Here is a 10,766-nt window from a genome sequence, read left to right as displayed (position 1 = left end):
CCCGCGGCCTGGGAGGGGCTGAGCGCGCGGAGCTGGGGCCCCGCCCGCGCCCGGAGCGGCCCCGCCTCCTCTCCGAAGGCACCTCCCTTCCTGGCTGCACAAACCTGCCACATTGTAGGTTGGCTTCTGGAGGGAACCTGAGCAAAGCGCTGCAGTGTTGGCCGCACAAGGAAGTTTTACAGCGCTGGGGTTTATGTCCAACTTTCCTTCCAAATTTTTGCTAAGAGACGAAATCCTGGATATTTTTCTAGGAGGAAAAAAAAAAAAACCCTAAAGGGAAACGTAATAACATGTCAGGACACATTGTGCTATTTATTTGCTTGTTTTTCCTGTCTAGTTCTTGAAATCTCCTTCCAAAAATCTTACCACCTTTCTTGCCTCTTGCTTAGTTTGTGGTCTTTTTGGATAGGAAGGGAGAGGATTAGAAGCCTAAGGGGTTTAAGTCAGCACCAAACTTGTCATTTGTTTGCGGGACCAGAGTTTCTATTCTGGTCCAGATGAAGAGACTAGACTTTTTAAATTGAGCAACTCCTCAGCAAAATGCTTCATGCGTGTGAGATTTGAAAAGTAAGGAGACCCATGCCCAGCCTTCAAGTGACTCCAGTCTAAGGACAGTGGCATAGGGACAAACCCAAACATTCTCATTATAAGCTTTGCATGTTGTGCAGTGGACTCCAGCTGTACCAGGGTCTCTAACTGCACATGTACAGGTGGAAACCATACTGTGAGGATGGCAATCATGACGTCTCAAAGTATTTCTACGTTTGGGCGGGCTTCGTAACAACCCTGGGAGCACTGTGAAATGGTAGAATTAGCTGGTGTCACAGATGAAGAGGTGAGGAGCAGAGAGGAAGAGTGATTTGTCCAAGGCCACTCAGCTGGTTCCCCGTGAAGCCCAGACTAGGAAGTCAAGGTCTTGTAAATCCTACCCCAGTGTTTAATGCCCAATGGGGCATTATTACCAACAGGTTCTACAGGCTCTCGTTTATGCCAAAACAAATAAACTGTCACCATTTTTAAACATGTGGTAACATAAGCATTTAAAATAAGGTACATTTTTGCAAATTACATAGAGCGTGTATCATTAGCAAAGGGCATCAGAGACACTTACTAGCACATTTTTTTAATTAAAACTTTGTTTTTAATAAAGGGGAGGATTCATTTACATGACTGAAAAGTTGCAATTCTAAAGCCTAGAGCACCTGAGAAATCTTGCTGCCACCTCCTTCCTCTTCCATCTCATTTCTCCACGTCTCTTCAGTGATAAGCATTTTTTGTTTTTTTAATCCTACTTCTGTTTCTTTAGGAAAATACAAATAAGTACAAATATGTGTTCTGATTCTTACTTGTAATTTTACAAAGCGAGAGCACATGGTGCATTTCAAATTGGTTTCTGGACGTGATCATAGGCTTTGCTAAACCATCTCCTTCTTGCTCGGGAACCCCAGGGATTATAGATAGGCAGTGATGGACAAACAGCTCTCATGTGACCGAGAACCCAGAGCTTGCTTGCTTGCTTGCTTGCTTTTTTCTTTTTCTTTTTTTTTTTTTTTGGCTTTTTTTTTAGGGCTGCACCTGTGGCACATGGAGGTTCCCAGGCTAGGGGTCCAGTTGGAGCTGTAGCCACCAGCCTACGCCAGAGCCACAGCAACGCGGGATCCGAGCCGCGTCTGCAACCTACACCACAGCTCACGGCAGGGATCAAACCCTCCACCTCATGGTTCCTAGTCAGATTCATTAACCACTGAGCTACGACGGGAGCTCCGAGAACCCAGAGCTTCCTATTGGATGGGTTTGCCCCATAAACCTAGGTCCCTCAAAGCAGAAACAGATGCAGCTGCTGTGAGCCTGGGATTCTATGCCGGTCCCTGACAGGACAGCTAGCCGTTTCACCAGGAGAAAGCTTTCTAGATGCCCAAGTAAAACCCAAATGATATGTTAGGGGCAACGTTTTAAGCAGTAATTGCCTGTCCCTTGCATAAAGGGTGGTGACTGACAAGTGCCAGGAAGTATCATAGTGTCCGACAGACGGAGGGTCATCTTTGATGCAATGTCCAAGTAGGATCCTTGCACCAGAGGGGCTGTCACAGCCTCCCCCTTGACAGTGGGCACTGAAGGAGCACAGAAGGTCGGGATCAAACCCAGACCACCACAGGGAGGAAGGCCAGGGGCTCTCTGAGAGCGGGGGCACCAGGCCCACAGCTCAGACGTGGAAGGGCCACCAGTGCGCTAGGCTCAGGAAAGGAGGGACACAGACCAGACCCACAGAGGTGGAACCTGTGTCCCCGGCCCCGCCGGCTCCAGGTTGACCGCAGGTCCTCTCGAGGAGGGACTTGAAATGCTGCAGGGACCCTCCCGAGTCTCTATAGTGTTCCCCAGCCAGGTCCTGAGGGACGTGTCACATAATCGCCTGCTGTCCCTTGGGTGAGTTGATGAGGCTGCTACGACAAAGTACCACCAACTGGGTAATGTACCTGGCAGAGAAGTACTGTCCCATGACAGCAGAGGCTGGAAATGCAGGCTGGTTCCTTGTGAGAGCTGGGAGGGAGGGAGGAGTCGGTCCAGCCCGCTCTCCTCTGCTTGAAGATGCGTCTCTCCCTTTGTCTCTTCTTCTCCTCAGAGTGTGTCTATCTGTGCCCTCACGTCCCTTTTTTATAAGGACCCCAGGCATCTAGATCAGAGCCCACCATGAAAACCACCCTCTAACTTGACTCTCTTTGTAAAGACCCCATCTGCAAATAAGGTCACGCTCAGATGTAACGGTAGATTAGGACCCCAATATATTTTTGCTTTGATAGGTGTTTAAATAATTTATTTAAGTTAAAACCTCTTGCTTATGGTTGGCATTCATAGAAACATACTTTTTACCCTTTTCACCAAAGTACCCTTGGTACTTTTTAACCCTTTTCACTGAAAATATCAAAACCTAAGGTTTTTCCAGGGCTGTTGTAAGTATTATTCTTATTGTTATTATCATTTTGCATGGTGCAATGTACTTTTCTTTTCTTTGTATTTTATGGCTGCACCTGCACTTATGGAGGTTCCCAGGCTAAGGGTTGAATTGGAGCTGCAGCTGCTGCCCTGCCCCACAGCCACAGCAACGCCAGATCCGAGCCTACACCAAAGCTTGTGGTAACGCCATATCCTTTACGCACCGAATGAAGCCAGGGATTGAACCCACATCCCCACAGAGGCTAGTTGGCTTCTGAACCCTCTGAGCCACAATGGGAATGCCTCAATGAGGTATTAATAAAGCTTTCTGATGCTGAGTATGAGACATTTGAAAAGTCATATTCTACATTTTCTGTTCTCATGATATTTACCTGCAACCACAAGTTTTAGAGAAGACCTTTTTTTTCCAATTGATTTTATTCTGGTAAAATCCACTTAACAAAACTTACCATCTTAACCATTTATTGAGTGTACAGTTCAATGGTATTAAATGCATTCATGTCGCTGTGCGGTTACCTCCTCCCATTTCCAGAACTCTTTGTTTTGTTAAACTTACAAACTCCAGTTCCATTAAGCGATAACTCCCCAGTCGCCCCTTCCCCCAGCCCCTGGCAATTCGCACGCTACTTCCTGTCACTATGATCTGGACTCCTCCTAGTCCCTCACACAAGTGAAATCACACAGTATTTGTCTTTTAGGGACTGGCTTATTTCATATAGTATAATGTCCTCAAGATTCATCTGGGTTGTAACATTTTCCAGAATTTCCTCCCTTTTTAAGGCTAAATTATCTTCCATTGTATGTGTATATATTGCATTTTGCTTATCCCTTTATCATCCGTGGCCATTTGGGTTGCTTCCATGTTGATTTTTTTGTTTTCTTTTTCTTTTCTTTTGCTGCACCCAGGACATGCAGACGTTTCCAGGTTGAGGATCGAACCTGAGCCACAGCAGTGACCATACTGAGTCCTTATTAACTGCTAGGCCACCAGGGAACTCTGATGTTTTAACTATTGTGAGTCATGCTGGGATGAACACAGGTGGACAAATCTCTCTTCAAGAACCTGCTTTTAGGAGTTCCTGCTGTGGGAAAGTGGGTTAATGATATGGCTTGTCTCTGCAAAGGTGCCAGTTCGATCCCCAGCCTGGGGCAGTGGGTTAAGGAGCTGGTGTTGCTGCAGCTGTGGCATATGTAGGTAACAGCTCCGGCTCAGATTCTATACCTGACCCAGGAACTTCCATATGCCACAGGGGCAGCTAAAAAAAAAAAAAAAAAAAAAGCAGCCTGCTTTCAATTCTTTTGGCTATATGTACTCTGACATAGAACTGCTGGATCACATGGGGATTCCATGTTTAATTTTTTGAAGAACCACCACACCATTTTCACAGCAGCTGTACCATTTACCATTTTACATTGCTGCCACCCCTGCACAAAGATTCCAATGGCTCCACATCCTTGCCAACGCTTGTTTATTTCCTGTCTTTCTGATGGCTATGAGGTGGTATCTCATTGAGTTTTGATTTGCACTTCCCTGTTGGTCAGTGATGAGCGTCTCTTCATTTCTTTTCAGATCACAAGTGCCTCACCAACACGCGCATGCTGGCTTCACACCCCCATTCCATCACTGAGGACAAAGCCATGCAGGATCTGTGGAAGTGTCATATTAATTGGTGTGTTATGGGAAGTAGGAGGCAGTGAACCCCCCTGCTGTATAATTGGTTGCTGTGTACTAATGGATACTAGACCTAACATGCTCTTATTATGAAGAGTGGTTCCCATCATTTTCAACAAATCCTTTCTTTGTCTTTATAGAGTCCAAACCAGAAAAAAAAAAAAAAAAAAAAAAAACCCTCCGTAAACCAAGCTCCTTCACGATGCTCTCCCCCAATATATACACATCCAAAATCTGGCCATTGGCGTTGAGATTGTGTTGCTCACATTGCACAAAATTACATGCTCTTTTTACTCAAAAGTAAGATTTTTCTTTACCCTGCAGTTTGGGAGGTACACTAAGCTTAAAGGTGTATCACCCTCTAGAGCTGGGCTTCGGGTGTTGTGGTTATCAATCATTTTACTTTTGTTTCTATGAAACCTGGCCTGACACCTGGCTGGGACGCTGTGACAAACACTTTGGACCCATGACTTGGCAGGACCAGGTGTGGCTTGGCCCCGCCCCTCGTCAGGCAGGTGAGAGCAGCCAAGCTCAGCTCAGACATGCTCCAGCGGCTCGGCACCTGGAAATCCCCACGAAATGAATTCCATTCCACATCTTTCTCAACACCCAGAGGAGAGCACACAAGGGCTGATTGTCCTTGCAAAGTTCCCTCCCTGCAACCCCATGGTCAGGGGGTTTGTGGGGGCAGGGGGTGAGGAGATATGTGTATGTATTAGTGTGGGCTCTCGAGGCAGGAAGCAGATCTGATGCCTTAGAGCTCAGTGACCAAACGTGGCCCCTTGCAATTCTGCAGGATGCTCTTGAGAACGGAGTGCCCCCCCCCCAGGCTGTGGGTGCTGACATCAAGCCCCCCCCCCAGGCTCAGACCAAGGACCTATTTTCCCCAAAGTTTTGCCTTTGTGATTCTGGCTTCTCATTGCTTCCTGGCATTCTTGTTTTCCACGTTTCTTGGGCTCCATCCAGTGCTGAGTAATGATTCAGAGCCAGAAGCCCTGAGGTGTTAGGCTGCCACTGCACACTGGGGAGTAACTGACAGCGCCAGACACCACACAGCGGGCCCCTCACCTGATCCACAGGCACGTGGGGCCTATAGGAGGAGGCGGGTGTAATCAGGGTGGGGTGATGTGTTTTCCAGGCAGGGCTGGGAGAAGCAGGCATGTTCCCAGTGGAACAGCCATCTCTGGTCTTCCTGGGGGAGATCCCTTACTACACCGTGTGGCACCCCGTGGGCTGTTTCTCCCCTTCCTCTCTCCTCCCCTGGCCCAGGCCACCCCAGGAAGTAATTTGCTCCAACACTGCCTTGGGGTAAAGGAAAGATCTGAAGGATCTGGCTTCCTTGCGTGACCCCAGTCTGTGACACCCGCTGGACTCCGAACTGACCCCACCTCCTGGTGAGTGGACCCCAGGGCTGGCATGGGAGTTCACTGGGGCCGACAGAAGGCCTGAAGTGGGGTGCCAGCCTGGAGAGAGAGCTCTCAACACACACTGTGCAAGGTGATGGCAGAGGTGAAGACTGTACCAACAGCCCACGTTCACTGAGTGCCTTCTGGGCACCAGGCGGTGTTCAGTTTAAGGCTCACAGCACTCCTGTGAGGTCAATGCTATTACTGAGCTGAGATGTTAGCACTAGTGGTCCATCTCCGGAGTCGATACTCAATCGTGGCCCTATATTAATAAAAACATGGAATTATTGTCCCCACATTACAAACAAGAGGTCTGGTGCCTTGCCCATCCCCCACTGCCCGCCAGCTCCCATTCCGACCCTGGCCCCCTCCTCTCTCCAGGCAGGGGGAGGTTGAGGAGGGAATGGAGTCAGGATGTAACTGCTCCCCATTCTCCCTTCTCCACCCTCCAGGAGCTGAGAGCACTCCTTTTGGCTGACAGGAAGCAACCAGAAAAAGAGCCAGATAGTGAGTGAGCAGATGAGGAAATCAGAAACCTGCACCTGCCAATCCAGGAATTCGTCCAACACACCTCATAGAAGTGACACCTGGCTACCCAGGTAAAGTGTCCAGATGCCCTGGGCAAAGGGAGGTGAACCTTATAAACAGAGTCTCCAGAAGGGAGAATATGGAGTAGTAGAGAAAATAAAGAGGGCTAAGCTGTGATGGAAATGGGCTGGAATCAGACACCCTTTCATATGGGAAGAGCCGTAGAAATTAATGAGTCCAACCTCTTACACATTATTAATAATGAGAGCTAACACTGATGGGGCACTTGTGTTCCAGGCACTGTGCTAGGTGCTTTCCTTACACCAACAACCATCCTGTGATGCAGCTGCTGTATTTGTCTTCACTGGGAAACTGAATCAAAAGTTAATTGGCCAAGAAAAGGTAGTTCAGGAGTTCCCATCGTGGCACAGTGGTTAACGAATCCGACTAGGAACCATGAGGTTGCGGGTTCGGTCCCTGCCCTTGCTCAGTGGGTTAACGATCCGGCGTTGCCGTGAGCTGTGGTGTAGGTCGCAGACACGGCTCGGATCCCGCGTTGCTGTGGCTCTGGCGTAGGCCGGTGGCTACAGCTCCGATTCAACCCCTAGCCTGGGAACCTCCATATGCTGCAGGAGCGGCCCAAGAAATAGCAACAACAACAACAACAAAAGACAAAAAAAAAGAAAAAAAAAAAAGAAAAGGTAGTTCAAGGCAGTTCCTCTCTCCAAAGCCCATATTCTTTTATTTAACATTTTATAATGGACCATTCCAAATATACATAAAGTTAAAGAGAAGATTATAATGAGCCCCCATAAACCCATCAACCAATTGTGATGATCATCAATATGAAACAGGTCCTGTTTCATCATCCATTCCCCCGTCCACTGTTCCACTACTAGATTATCTTGACTCTCAGACATATTTCTGTATCACATCATCCTGTTATTATCTGTGCATATCTTAATAGGTATCTACAAGAAGAAAAAAAAAAAGGACTTTCTTAATGTAGCCGTAATACCAGTGTTATATCTAAAGAAAATAATAGTAATTTCTTAATACCATCAAGTATCCCAACTGTGTTCAACTATCTTAGACTGTCCCATAAATGTATTTTTATAGTTGGTTTATTTGAATTGGAACAAAGGTAGTCTCCACATTAAAAGTAGAATTACCATATGATCCAGCAATTACACTCCTGGGTATATATTTGAAAAAAACAAAAACACTAGCTTGAAAAGATATATGCACCCCAAATGTTCACAGCAGCATTATTTACAATTGCCAAGATATGGAAGCAGCCTAAGTAACCATCAACAGATGAATGGATAAAGGAGATTACACATACAGTGGAATACTACTCAGCCATAAAAAAGAGTGAAATTTTGCCATTTGCAACAACATGGATAGATTTGGAAAGTATTATGTTTCGTGAAATGTCAGAGAAAGACAAATACTGTATGATATACTTATATATGGAATATAAAAATTAAAACAAACCAAAAATTTAAAAAAGAAAGATACTCACAGATATAAAAATAAATCTTGGGGTTACCAGTGGGGAGATGCGAGTCTGGAGGGGCAAGATAGGGATAGAGGATTAAGAGCACTAAGCTACTATGTATAAAGTAAATAAGCTGTAAGGATACATTGTACAGCACAGAGTATAGCCAATATGTTATATTAACTATAAATAACCTTTAAAAATTGTGAATCACTATGTTGTATACCTGAAACTTACATAATATTGTAAATCAACTATACCTCAATTTTTTAAAAAGTCCCCACTTTGCGTTTGGTTGATATAAGGTCCCCTTCCCATTGTCATTCATTTGTTGAAGAAGTGGAGTCATTGGCCCTGTAAAATTTCTCACATTTTGGATTTTGCTGCTCATATCCCTGTGGTGTCATTTAACATTTTCCTCCATCCTCTGTGCTTCCTATAAACTGATAGTTGGAGCTAATGCTTTAATCAAATTCCCATTTGTCTGGCAAAGCGACTTCATGAGTAGTCATGGCCCCCATGCTTATGCCGACCTACTTCTTTTCCTGAAGACGAAAGGTCTAGCCCAAATTCACAAAGCTTAAGAAAGACAGAACCAGGACTGGAGCTCCGTCTTCTGACTCCAGCCCCCTGCCCTTCCACTCCAACACAGGACTTGAATCTAGAATGTTCTCTTGGAATGGAGGGACAATTTGGCTGCCATCTCATCTTCTCTCTCCTTCCACGAGAGAAGCCAAGAGAGGAGCAGCAGGAAAGTTCAAACCTTTCTTTGGCTTATGGCAATATGTTCATTTTAAACAGATGATGGGAGGGAGGGGGTCTCCCCAAGGCTGGGTGAGGCCAGGTACCTTCTGCTCCTGCCAGAGGGCTGGAAGCACTTAAGCCAGAGCTCTGGCTCGAAAGGTCTTCCTTATTCCCTCTCTCCTTTCAAATACCAAGAACCAGTTTACCGGAGGGAGTGCTCACAGACACTTTGACTTACTCGTTGTCCTTGACAGGAGAGAGGTGGGCGCACGTGAGCTGGGCAGGAGGCTTAAGGAGATGCCCAGAATCCCACTTAGGGAAGGAGGAAAGGAGGAGCTGGGGAAGGTGGCAACCAGTCTGTGCCTTTCAACACGGAGCACTTTGTTTTTTTCCCCATTCCTGCTACACGGAGCCTGCCAATGCCAGAACCAAGACTGCGTGACACAAATACGTAGAAGATTTCCCCCCACAAGGGAAAGACACCAGCCCTTATCAAAAAACTGGACTGGGGGGTGGCGGGGGAGGTGGCGCAATAACAGGGAGGGCTCACATTAGGTCCCGTAAATGTGCAGGCCAGGGCCCCTATATGCAGCATCTCCTTTAATCCTCACAGCCTCCCTGCAAGGTAGGACGTGGATGCTTTCATCTGCCTCTGCAGGTGGGGAGAAGCGTGAATTCACACAGATACTATCAGTGAAGGCAGACTTCAAATCTCTGTCTTTCTCATTTAGTGTCTGTGGCTTCACCATTAGGCAACAAGCTCAGCTAAAGTGAAGAGAGCTAGTTGAGAGGGGGTAGCCGCTGAGAAGGGAGTTTTGTCGGGCTCAGGAGTGGCTCAGGTAAGGCACCCGGGGTCCCCAACCTTGGGGGGAACCGTCACCTGACGTTATAATGCAGGTCTCCGAAAGCCATGAGCCAAGTTTTACAGATGGAGGCAGGGAAGGGGCCACAGAAGCTGACAGCGGCGAAGCAGCAGTTTGGAGCACTCTCCTGCTCCCTCTCTGTCAAGTTGAAGGCTCCTCACTGGGAGGGATTATCAGGGTCACATCTGGCACACACACAAAGCCTTATTGTGAATTCGAAAGTGACACCTCCTGTGGGCGGATCAATTGCAAAAGCTGCCCCTCTGGGAAGCCTCTCTGCAAGGCAGGGTGGGTGTCAGATTCCAGCCCCCTTCTTGCCCTCAGCCAAGCCAGAGGGTACACAGCATGCCCTGTAAAGAGCCAAGCTGGCTTCCCACCCAGCTCGCTGTATGCTTGTCAAGCCCAAGTCACCCTTGCTGAGCTGTTACCATCTTTTGGTGGTTGTCTCACGTGACTGCGGTCTCAAGTCAGTTCAGAAGAGGGCAGAACCCAATTACTAGATTACTCACAGTGCTGGTTTTCTTTTTTCTTTCTTTTTTTTTCACCACTTTCAGAGCTATGGCAGCCAAATTTCCCCCCATCTCACTGGTTTGACTCAAGAGGCCAGGCTAACATTATTACACATGGACAGCCCAGAGACTGTGACCAAGTCATTCTTTCTTTTCAATAGAGCCGATCAACTTAAACGGCTGGTTTTTGTCATCGGACTTTGGAAAAGAACATAAAAAAGAAGTGGCATTTTATAAACATTTTTGAAACCCTGCTAAAAACTCAAGGTAAATATGAATCCTTCCCAGCCATCGGGCAATAAATTTGGCCATAACTTTTATATGATCATTTCACTTTTCGAGATTTGCTGCCAAGAACTGCTGAGCACAATAGAAATATCTTTACAGAGATATTCGCTGCTGTGTTATTTATAATAGAGGACAAATGGAAATGAGCCGTTCTTTGGGGAGAGCTTGCAAGTTAGTAGATGATGGTATACGTCACATAATAGTTCTACATGGTTTTTGGACCTTGTGTTTGTTAAATAGTACAAAATGCTCATGTTATGGAAAAAAAATCAGGAAACATATACATAAAAAAATATGATCATG

The 10,766-nt window shown here is 46.5% G+C and overlaps 1 long non-coding RNA gene across 1 annotated transcript; it reads left to right on the top strand.

The window, feature by feature from the left end:
- The first annotated feature begins 5,776 nt into the window (after nucleotides 1-5,776).
- LOC125110390 (uncharacterized) lies at nucleotides 5,777-10,415 on the top strand. The gene is made up of 3 exons (XR_007130590.1): nucleotides 5,777-6,018; nucleotides 6,483-6,629; nucleotides 10,337-10,415. It is a non-coding gene; the product is annotated as an uncharacterized LOC125110390 (long non-coding RNA).
- Nucleotides 10,416-10,766: the final 351 nt, after the last annotated feature.

The sequence above is a fragment of the Phacochoerus africanus genome, chromosome 10, assembly GCF_016906955.1.
Source record: "Phacochoerus africanus isolate WHEZ1 chromosome 10, ROS_Pafr_v1, whole genome shotgun sequence".
Taxonomy (NCBI): domain Eukaryota; kingdom Metazoa; phylum Chordata; class Mammalia; order Artiodactyla; family Suidae; genus Phacochoerus; species Phacochoerus africanus.
The sequence above is the reverse complement of the archived record's forward strand: the minus strand, read 5'-3'. Positions and strand labels throughout refer to the sequence as shown.